The sequence below is a fragment of the Cupressus sempervirens genome, chromosome 3 (genome assembly GCF_028749045.1).
Source record: "Cupressus sempervirens isolate cs-2001-9-10 chromosome 3, ASM2874904v1, whole genome shotgun sequence".
NCBI classification, from domain to species: Eukaryota; Viridiplantae; Streptophyta; class Pinopsida; order Cupressales; family Cupressaceae; genus Cupressus; species Cupressus sempervirens.
In genome coordinates this window covers 267,863,846-267,876,107 of record NC_143120.1, presented here as the reverse complement: position 1 = coordinate 267,876,107, position 12,262 = coordinate 267,863,846, and the positions used below count along the sequence as shown (strand labels likewise).

Genomic DNA, 12,262 nt, shown 5'->3' with positions numbered 1-12,262 from the left:
TCCATTTTTCTAATTGGTTACACTACCTTCGTATAGATTGATGACCTATGAAAAATGTATAAACAACTCCTTAGTTGTCTCCACAACCTTTAAATCATGTATAGAAGCTGGCAAAAATGGTTTACATAAGTGTTTGTGTCAATCCAAACACATATACCAAAACTAGTTTACTCAATACTTGAATACCTTGACACTCATTCACTAATACTCATGTTGTGACTTGGCTTTTGAATGCTTAGCACTAACTATGTGACTCGACATGAACTTACTCTATTTAGCTCGGTGCACTAGTACATTTGGGTTCAATTTTCAACCTTTATTTATCAAAATTTTGACCCAATTTTGGACCAAATTTTGACCAAATTTGACCAACCCATTGGTCGATATTTTTTTGGTCAAAATTTTGACCAACTCACTAGTTGGTCAAAATTTTGACCAATCTATTGGTCGAAAACCCAACAAGCCATTTTCTAAGGTCATGCAAGAATTGGTTGAAATTTCAACCAAGAAAGGTAGAAAAAAATTTAGGCGTTGGTGGAAATTTTGACCAACAGAGGTAGAAAAAAATTTAGGCATTGGTGGAAATCTCGACCAATGAAGGTGAAAATTTTGACCAATAAAGGTAGAAAAAAATTTAAGTGTTGGTGGAAATTTTGACCAATGAAGGTGGAAATTTCGACCAACAAAGGTAGAAAAAAAATTAGGTGTTGGTGGAAATTTCCACCAACAAAGGTCGAAAAAAATTTAAGTGTTGGTGGAAATTTCCACCAATAAAGGTCGAAAAAACCCAAGCATTGGTGGAAATTTTGACCAATGAAGTGGAAATTTCCACCAACAAGAAGGTGTAAATTTTTTTTAGGCATTCTATAAAATAGTTCACATGTCTTGCCTATGATACGACATTTTACATGCATCCTACACTCTCTCATTCGACTGATGATGGATTACGCAAAGTGATTTGAAACTATGATTCTAAATAACACACACAATCAAATCCAAAATGAACTTGCACTACAAATAGATTATGGAAATTTGATATTGTTAATTTTACATGCATGTCTACCAAGATAAATATATGTTTAAGTTGTGATTGTCCTCGTAGACATGCGTGCAATTTTACCAATATCATATTTCCACAATCCATTTGTAGTGCAAGTTCATTTTAGATTTGATTGTGTGTTTTTTAGCATCATGGTTTCAGATCACTCTGTGTAATCCATCATTAGTCGAATGAGAGAGAGTAGGATGCATGTAAAATGTCGTATCGTAGGCAAGACATGTGAACTGTTTTATAGAATGTTGCAAAAACATCGACAATAACTAATATGAAGAATATATAATTAGTTATACAATTGAGAAAAATCATGTACCAGTGAGTTGGTCAAAATTTCAAGCAAAAAAATTTTCACCAATGGGTTGGTCGAATTTGGTTAAAATTTGGTCAAAAATTGGGTCAAAACTTTGACCAATAAAGGTCAAAAATTGAGCCCAAATGTACTAGTGTAAGTATGCTCGCCAAGTTGACTCTTTGAGTTCGGTCATCAAGTCACCCCACCAAAGTGCCTCATCAAGGTCAGTCTTTAGGTCTGCTCATCGAGCTTGCTCACCAAGTTAGCTTGCCATGTCAACTTGCCAAGTCAACTCAGCTGACAATTGAAGTACGCTCGCCAAGTTGACTATTCAAGTGCGCTCGCCAAGTTGACTCAGAGTTTGTTCATCAAGTCACCCCACCAAAGCACCTCATCAAGGTCAAATCTTAAATCTACTCACCAAGTTAGCTCACTAAGTCCCCAAGTCTGCTCGCCAAGCCGACAATTCAAGTGCACTCACCAAGTCAACTCTTTAAGTTTGCTCACCAAGCCCATCCCCTAGGTCAACTCTCCAAGTGAGCTTGCCAAGTCACTCCCACCCAGTCACCTCAATGAGTTGACTCTTTTAGTCAGCTCACCAAGTCTATTGTTCAAGTATGCATGCAAGGTCGGATCACCAAGCCAGCCCACCAAGTCATGTCACCAAGTCGATTGTTCGAGTATGCTCACAAAGTTGACTCTTTAAGTTCACTCATCAAGTTACCCCACCAAAATACCTCATCAAGATCAGTCTTTAAGTTAGCTCACCAAGTCACCGCACCAAGTCGACTCACCATCTCGCCTCACCTAGTGGACTCACTAATTCAACTCACCAACTTGCCCCACCAAGTCAACTTTTCAAGTATGCTTACCAAGTTGACTCTTTGAGTTCGTTCATCAAGTCACCCCACCAAAGTGCCTCATTAAGGTTAGTCTTGAGGTCTGCTCATCAAGCTTGCTCACCAAGTCAGCTCACCATATCACATCTCTAAGTGGCCTCGCTAAGTCGGCTCGCCAACTTGCCCCACCAAGTTGCCACTTCAAGCCCACTCACCATGTTTAATTTTGAAAATAACATCTAGTTACCAAAAATTGACATATTATGTCAACGATTAAATGGAAAACAGAGTAAGAAGGTATAGAAAATACCTTTTGTCCTCCTACTACTTTGATACTATGTGGACCAAAAAATTTAGTGATCAATGTGCTTTCATAAGTATGAACATGATTATAGTAATTTGGCAGCATACAAAGAAGTACCTGTAAAATGGTCACACTGGTAAACAATGAAGAAAAGAAAAACAATAGGATGTTGAAACCCTATGGAACATTAAGGAAAACTAAGGAATCCGACAATATAAAATTTTTGTACCTTACAACTAGCATTAGTTGGCTACCACACCTAATTTTATAGCTTAAAAGACTCATTTAGTTATAGCTAGCATCTTAAGATACAAAGATGCATCAATTTCCAAGGATGCTGACAAAAATTGCCAAAAAAACTAAGAATAATAACTCCCACTTTCTTCAACTAATTGCAAAAATTGCATAGATGAGATTAAATTAGTATGCATGGTGTTTAAAATGTAAATCTCTTGTACACCCAAAACCAAGTGTGGCAAATTCAAAATTTTGTGAATCCAATATGTCTAGGGACAAACACACAAACTCAATAGTATATTTCAATACAGTCTTCTTCAATAACAAGAAATTGACTAAAAATAAACACACATTTTAAAATCATATTGTTTTCATCATTCAAATATTACACATATACATTTTTAATTCTCTTGTTAGTCTGACTCTGAATTTCTTGTTAGCAAAATCAATAAACATTACAAGGCATATCCATATAAATGTAAAATATTGAGCAAGTCGCTAGTCATATGTGTGAATATGCAAATAAATATGCGAACCTAATTCCCAATTGCAGATTGAGCATTAAGTCATAATTTTTGTGCCCTTTATAGATAATTTCACCCGGTCTCTTACTTTCATTTGGCTACCATTTATGCTCTCTTTTCACAACCTTGGAAGACACATTTATTCTAGATACCTCATTAATCAAAACTCCTTGAACATATTCTCTCTTGATAGCAGATTGCACAAGAAAAATTTTGGGATCAGAAGTTCTGATACCCTCATCATTATCATCAAATTCCTCACTACTTGAGCTTCTCATCCCATCAAAGGAAAAGGTTCTTACTATTCTGGATTCAAGGGTTTTTGAGGATGTTGTTTTAGAGCTAGTGGCATAAGAAGTATTCAAATAAACCTCAAAATCAGACATAGAAGAGCTTCTCTCCTTCCAACAAGATTGGTCATCAATGGAGAGATCATCATGTTGATCCACATTGGAAGGTGAGGATTCCAAAAGGTGGCATAGCCTAGTCTGATTGCCACATGCAGGATAAAATGTACCTTTCCCATCTTTGAGCCCCTTACTCTAGGTCCCGATATAACAACTCCCATCTGCCCATCTATAGACTCCATGACCATGCTTCAACCCATCAAGTCATTGGCCATCATATTTATCCCCATTGGTCTGACTCATAATCCCCATTCGATCATGGATTTCCACCATATCTTCTAACTTATCATAAAAGGCAACAAGGTTAAGCCTGCTAAGGTTGGCATGAAAATCTAGCTTCTCTTTTTCTTCCTTGAAAATCACTTCTTTGAAGGCATCATAGTATACAATCTTCATCCTCACACATCTGTTTCTATAATATCTTAGTCTTGCCATGTGTCTCACTTCCTCCAATTTCACCATTTCTGCCTTTAGCTTATTGATGTTCTCCATGAGCTTTTCCTCCAGCTCCCCTGCCGCTCTCAAGCAAAGATTAGCCTGGTAAGAAATAAAAAGAACAATTCTCAGTACATATTAATTTAACAAACAAATTGTGCATCACAAAGCTTTTCATAGTTAAACTCAGTTTCATATGTACCAATTTACTATGGACTGATGTTTTCTACTTATGTATAAATATATTCTGACTATAAGATAATTATTAGGATTCAATTATATAATTTTTGAATCCAATCTATTGATTCATTTACATGAATAAATGATCGGCTATATATAAAAATCTATGACTTTTTAGTTGAATTTATGAACTCATTTCTCATGAGTAGCTGTATACAAGAATCTCTCTCATGAGAATGATGGTAGTAGATGGATGCAATAAAAATATAAATAAAGAGGAAGGCAATAAATGGACAATTTATTATGGATCAGTTAAGTGGGTTCTTATCATTGATTACTTATGAAAAATAGACCAACAAATTTAACTGAAAAACTACACAATTAAATTCTAGTTCTAGAATATCATAATTTAACTTGCTATGAAAAACTATCAAAACTTTACATACTAAACAGATAAAAGTAGTTTTCATTTTAGAAATTATACAAAATAAATTAAAATATAGATCAAAGTCCAAATGCTAAATCCACCATTCACTCTTGCAGGTTACATCATGGATCCAATGATAGGCTTCCAAACCTTATTACTAAGTAATCTGTAGTTCTCTTCAGCTGGCTAAAATTAACAATTTAACACTAAATTCTATTCTTCTAGACCCAAATCTGCTCTTCTATTGAATCAAGCAAGTGAAAACTAAATTCTGTTTAGGAAATTGCATATGAGTATAATAAAGGATAAAAAAGTTCTTAAAAAACCAAGCAAGATGACAAATTAGAGGGCATTTTGAAACTAGCCTCCATCTTTTCTTTTTTGGCTTGCAAATAATTAAAAAGTAAGATGAATAATGTCAAGAAGCTTAATTGAATTCCAAGCCCAAGAGCATCTAGTTGGACTTCCATGGCACAAAAAGGTGCACCTTGTGATAAGGGAAGCATAGAAAGCCCTTCCAAGTTAACACTGCTTGTGTCAGCATGGAAGACTGCATCATACCCAGTGTGATTTGAAATATTAACCTGATCTTGGGTAGTAAATAGGGAATTCAATAAGAATGGTTGCAAACATAGAATTCAAGAAATGAATTTCATTGATATGTGTAACATTTTAACTGATGATAAAAAAACTCTATAAAATTACCAGGAGTAAAGGAACTTCCTCAATAGGAAGCTCTGCTCCAAGATCCCCTTCATCTACCATAGCCTAAAGAAGAGGAAGCCTAAAGAAGAGGAAGGAAGAGACAAATGTTAGAATCCTAAACAACATACAAATACCATAAAAAAAATTAATACATGCATAACTTGAATGAGTGTGGCTAAAAATGAAGGTGGCTATGACCATTCGCATGCAAGCAGTGTGTAAATGCTTGTCATAAATAAACTAAATGAAAGAAAACATTCAATAATGTCCAAGGGACCACTAGCATATAAATATCAAAAAACCTCCAACGAAGTACTTTCATAAAACTATAAGCTTATACAATTATATATTGTAGGTAGTAGCAGATAGAAGAAAAGGGAATAGAAACACAGGAACAAGGATCCAAGAAATTTTTTATTCTAGAGAATCAAATGGAGCACTAGCATTCAAGATGGATGCTTCTGCAGGATAGAGACTAGGACAAAGATACACAACTTATATTCACCACTATAGGTCACTTGCACAATATCTGGGTGCTCCAACCTTGTATGGCCATCAGAAATGGACACTTGCATTAAAGAATGGTGCCCTTCCCTCTACAAATCATAAAAATAGACACATGTACAAAAGAATGGAGATCCTATAGAACGAGAACAAAAACTATTTTGTAGAAACAATACTCCATGACAATTCTATACTCTAACACTGGTGTCTGGACAAATAGTGGAGCCCTAAATACTAAGAGATGTATGATCATTCACAGTTTAATTAGATTGACATATAAACTACTATATGGACTCTGGACATCTGGAAAGCTAAATATTTACCTGAATAGGGACAAAAGACAAGGGTGTTGTTTTTTGGGAGACTATCTTGGTCAGTCCTCTAGGTGGTATCTTTCAACCTCAACTGAGCCGATTGAATATTTGGGTGTGTGAGATATGCTAGAGACTAGCCAAATACTGTTAAGTGGTGTTTACAAGAGACAAAACAACAAATCTTGGATACCAAATTCAAAAGAAGGTAAAAATTAACAAAACAATAAGATCATTTTTTCTTAGCTGTTGAAATCTAACTTGTAAGACAAGGTTTCTTAGCTTTCAAAACCTAGCTTGTATCCTATGTATTCAAAATATGGCATCTCATACCCAAACAAAAGGTGACAAGATGGAATGAGAGCTAGAATGAACATAAAGCTAACCCTAAATTCTTCTCAAGGCAACACTAACAAAAATTATGGCAAATAGAAGATCTTTTCCCATGCATGGTATGACAGCTGCACAAAAATACCCATAGCCCTTGCATGCCACAAAATCTCTGATAGGAATTGGAAAAGCGTATTTCCTCTCGCAGAAAAAATTTTCTTGACAGTTCACAACTTCTAAGACCTTTGTTGTGAAGCTAAAAGATGGAGAGGACAAAGATAACAAAGGCATAATTTATGAGATTGAACTAATGTCAAATTTATGAATTTCAACAGTAGAATTTGAAGAGAATGCCATGTTTAAATACATACACTAAAATTTCATAAGCATAAGATACCAACAAGTCTTGCATGGGAATGTATCTAGTACAATCAATTATGAGAAGTTGTGATGACATAAAAATGCCCATTAGAAGCAAACAGTCTCAGAATGAGGAAGATGTCAAGATTTTCACAGTTGAGAGTTATGCCATTTTAACCAACTTATGTCGCATTTAGAAAAATCTCCAAAGGCTATATGGCCTCACAGATTTTAATCACACAGGAAAAAAATCAAATTAATTTATTTCATGTGAAAATTATAGCATAAAGAATATATCTATCCCTCCTTTCAAAGTGTCAATTTAGATATTATTGTCCACGTTTAAGTTTTGCTCTCTCACTTCTTGACAGAACCATCTTGAGATCTATGAGGAAACTACAATCTAAAAACTCAATAGCTAGGAATTAGTCAGGTACCTAAATGATGGTCTCATTCTAGTTAACTTCACTGAATGATAACAATCAAAAAAATTGATTTAAAAACATCTTTACTAAAGCTCATAGTCCTTGCCAACAATTTAAAGAAGATTATAACATATTCACAAGTAAAGCTTTTATATTTTGTATTTTACATCAAAGTCGTAAAAAAACCATCAAAAACCAACAATGGAAAAGCACCAACATCTAAACAAATACATGCATGACTAAATAGTAAACAAATTAGCATGTGCATTTTTAACTTTCTATATAATGCTTGACAAGCATAACTTCACATAATTTATTAACCCCATTCAAAGAAATATCACCAATCATAAAGTAACAACTTATCCAACTAAAACCTATAATCTAGGGAGACTGTACTTACCTGATCTAATGCAGAAAGAATTGAATGAAGATTTGGTATTGAATCAACACTTTCAATCTTCATAGTCACATGGATATCTGCACCACAACCTTCACATAATTACAAATACAAATGCATTGATATTTTATCACATTTTAAATTTTGATTTAAAATATAAATTAAGAGAACATGCTATATCAAGCCCAATACTGTCTAGAAAGGATTATATAACACTGGAAAGTTAAAATTTTGCTTCAAAGGTTTACTTTTAAGGTAATCTTTCAACTCATGCACCACCTTGGAATCTTTAACTAAGGAAACAACATAATAGTCTATGCCATTCTCAACTCCAAATTTAATATCGTCCCAATCTTTATCTATGAAAAAAAAAGACAAGAAATAGATTTTATCAAATACTAAATTAAGCTATCTCAGATGCTGTGTTGGTCAAAAAAACTCATCACATCTACAAGTAACAACAAAATACAAATATTACGCATATTTCAAGATTGATAAACATATCATTCAATTATATTCTAGGTAACTTCAATCAATCAATATTAGGTACAAAAAAAGGAAATCACAATGAAATCAAAGTCCCTAAGAAAGAAGTAGATTGAGATGTACATGTCAATAAGCAACAAAAATCTAATTTTCTATGCATGCCTGAGAGTTGATAAAATAGTCTTAACCTATAATGGAAGGTAGGGTAGCACTTTTTCCATGCACATTTAAGTGTCATCATGATTTAAGCTCTCCTTCATCGATTACTTCACAAATTATAGAATTTGATGTTTTTGACTTCACTTGCAGTGACATCATCCCCCCTAGAGAAATTCAAATAATGATAAGAAATAGAAAGCTATGAAAATGTTGTGAATAACATTAGTAACTCTGTTCTTTTTAGCTAATAAATGAATTTTCAAGCCAACACAAGAGAACGTACCATCAACAAGTAGTGTGTCTCCTTTCTCCACATCATTCACAAAATCATCATAATTCATGCTTACACAGTCTTCAAAGCCCACTCCTCTTTTGATTGTGAAAGTAAACTCTTGGCCCTTTGTGAGCATGATAGGTTGTGGTAGATCTCCACTTCTGACTTCAGGGCCCTACAGTAAAATGATCTTTTAATTTATTGTTTGAGCAAAGGACTAACTAAAAAGACATATCAAAAAGGGGGTTATCTGATAAATTGCACCTAAAACACAAAAAATGACTTAATAATGTAGATATATTTTAATTTAGGATGAAAAAAAAGTGAAACAGATTTCAAATCTACATCTTTTCTGATTGGCTAACAATGTTGCAATATGAAAATAACCCATATTATGATGTTTTCAAACAATTAGTTCCAACAACAACCTGTATATAATAAAGGAGTTTCAACACCTATGCAACTCTAGATGAAAGCAAATCTTGTATGATCTTAAAGATTTCATGCATATTGATAATATTCTCCTATTATAAGATTTCATGCATATTGATAATAATAAACTTAGATATCATTTATAAAACAAACTCTCAGACATTAGCGATAGAAAATGCTTCCTATTTAAATTACCTACCAAAAAAATAAGCATCTCACATTGCAGATTAAAGCCCAAAAATAGTAATAGCAAATGCATAGAAACAGATCTGAGCCTAGATCAAGATAGCTCAAGTCTATACGAAATGTCTCAATGATTGAGTTTCTATGTATAGTTATCTTATTTTAGGGCACGAAAATGGGTTTTATCCTCTCACACAAGTAAATGATCTATTAAAATATTCTAGATTTGTAATTATAAAGCTTTTCTTCGAACAAAATGCCACAATCAAATTGTGAACTAGAGAATAGTGGAAGGCCACATAGGCAATTACTTCCCACAAATACTATGATAAGAAAAGATAATGCTCACACACTACTTGAGGATCTTTTGGCACTGTTACTAAAATCATTTACCTTCTAGGTAAGAACATAAGTTTGTTTCAATATACAAATCTTCAAAAGAAATTTCATATCAGAAAAAAAAAAGTAACAAGAAATAAATTAAATTGCCATGCACTAGGAATAATATAACACATAATGAATACTAAACCTCAATTGAACAAAATACTATACAGTGGCTTCAAAAAAATTGATGCTACACCTAAACCATCACTTGTAGCAAGCTACTTGAAGATATGTAGTACAAACCATCCCAGAGAACAACCTCTAATTTTCAAAAACTTTCACTTTTATTGGGTGAAGTTTTACTCTTTGCCTTGGCAAAGTCAACCAGGTCTTCAAATAGCTTATCTTCAAGTTTAACTTGTTTGTTGGAAGTTAAAGATTGTTGTGGATATGCATCATTGTAAGTTCCATCATGAATGGAGATGAAAGCCAATTTGCCTGACTAGATTCTTATAATGAATATATGAGAGCACTTCAATTTCATTTTTGAATTCTACTGCACCATGCATTTGTAGAGATCCTTTTCTTATTCCTCTTTGTGCCCACCACTTAGCCCACATTATTGAGTCTCCTATACAAGAAAGTCTTATAGCAAGCAATTTACCCAAGATTCTTGGAGTTGTTCCACTATCAGATATGATGAAATCATGAACTAATTGCCTATTATTTAAGAAAATGAGAAACACTATAAGAAACTTTGTAGTGCTACAATAATAGCCAAATCACCAAAGTAGGCATTCTTTTTGGATCATATTCTCTCTCAGACACAGATGTAACATGCATTTTGGTTGCAGGTGATTTCTAGGAGCTTGGGGTTCACTATCAATTCCAACACCTTCGACTAAAATTTTTAAACAAGTCAAAAGTTGTTCCACTATAATGATTAATAATAAACTTTATCATTGTTCAAGTCAAAATTTTATCATTAGCAAAAATGGTAGATAATTTTATTCTTGGTCTCAAGGAAAACAAAGACTGCTTGACAATAGCAAGAAACAACACAGATGACTTAGAAAAAGTCTATCATAATGAAAGACATATTTTTCCCATCATAACACTAGTAGTGCTCTACTGTCTTATTTTTTGTAATAGAGACACCCCCCAAACATGAAGGGTTCACCCCCCAAACATCTTCAAACATGAAATGATCCACTGTGTATTAGACTGGTGTTTAATCCAGGCTAAACCTCCATCAGCAATAACCATCCAATGCTGCACTTACACCAAGTTTTCCCACTCTCCTACATTTGGTTAATATAGTACAAATAAATTATCACAACCTCATTGTCTCCCACCAATAACAGTGACTACAGGTGGTAGGAGAGAATCTACATTGGAAACTTTAGAATAAGTATAGTTGACTGTGCCTAACTAGGCACTGGTTTGAATGCACCAGTCTATTATTCCTTACTCAACCCACAATGAAAATTAAAAGAATGCATGGACAAGATAAAAATAATAATAAAATTTTCTCACCTTAAATATTAGTCAAAATGCATTTGATACATCATAGGAACTCACTGTTCCATGGGACAGAGACTGAATTGCAGAGAACAGGATTATTTTATTGATTAAAATTTTTTTCACAATGCCCTTTCTCACCACCCCAACTCTACTTCTCCCCAAAACACTCAACAAATCCCTTCTAAATAACCAAATAACAGTAAACAACCATTGCTGTCTAACTATCTGACTGTTACCAATTAGTTATAAACTGAAATTTGTTGTCTAAGTTGACACAAAGTGTCAACTTTGACAACTTACAATCATATATGCCTTTAATATATTTCACTAGCCTTTTCAAAGGTTTTATAACTTCACTAACCCTTCCAAAGACACCTAAAACCCTTACAAGCTTTACTAGGCCTAAAGATAGCTAAAACCCTTACAAGATTTTCTTTGCATTTTTTCTACATTTGATACTTTTCTTATAGGTGGACATGTCTATCACAAACATCCAACATGTCTGTCCTTAGACTTCATGGCAAAAACCCTACAAACAACACAAAAAAAATAAGGACATGAACCATCCAAACATCTCTAATAGCTTGTGGATATCCCAAAGATGCATAAGTGCATGACTTGTGAAAACCAAAAAGATAAGACTAACTTGTATAACAAGTGAATAACCAAACTAATTTTATGTATGTGTTATGTTTGACAATGATAATGATATTTGGATTCAAGTATGAGGAAATTTGTATCAATCAATTCATTAAATATCATTTGAATACAAAGAAGATTTTAAGAGATTCAAGAGCATAATTATAAGCCAAATTTGTGGAAGACCTAAATCAGACCTAAGTGAACAGACATGTGAAGGCTTATTTTGAATATGATGAGCAGATCTAAGGCAGAATTTTTATGAAGGTATATTCCAAGTTTAGAGCATTTATTGAAAAACACTATTTCAAATCTTGGTGGATTATTCATAAGTACAGGGCAGATTTGTTGAAGACCTCGAAGGAGATCTAAGGAAAATCTACCTACATTATAAACACTTTCCATTTCAAAGGTCAGTTCCTTCTGCATTGCAGGATTTGAGGCTGGTGTCTCTTGCTAATTGAGTCTACACATTTTTTTGAAGTTATATACATAGAGACATATGTG

The 12,262-nt window shown here is 33.7% G+C and overlaps 1 pseudogene; it reads right to left on the bottom strand.

Moving 5' to 3' along the window:
• Positions 1–12,262, bottom strand: part of LOC149565937 (uncharacterized) — a 289,704-nt pseudogene that overhangs the window by 268,677 nt on the left and 8,765 nt on the right.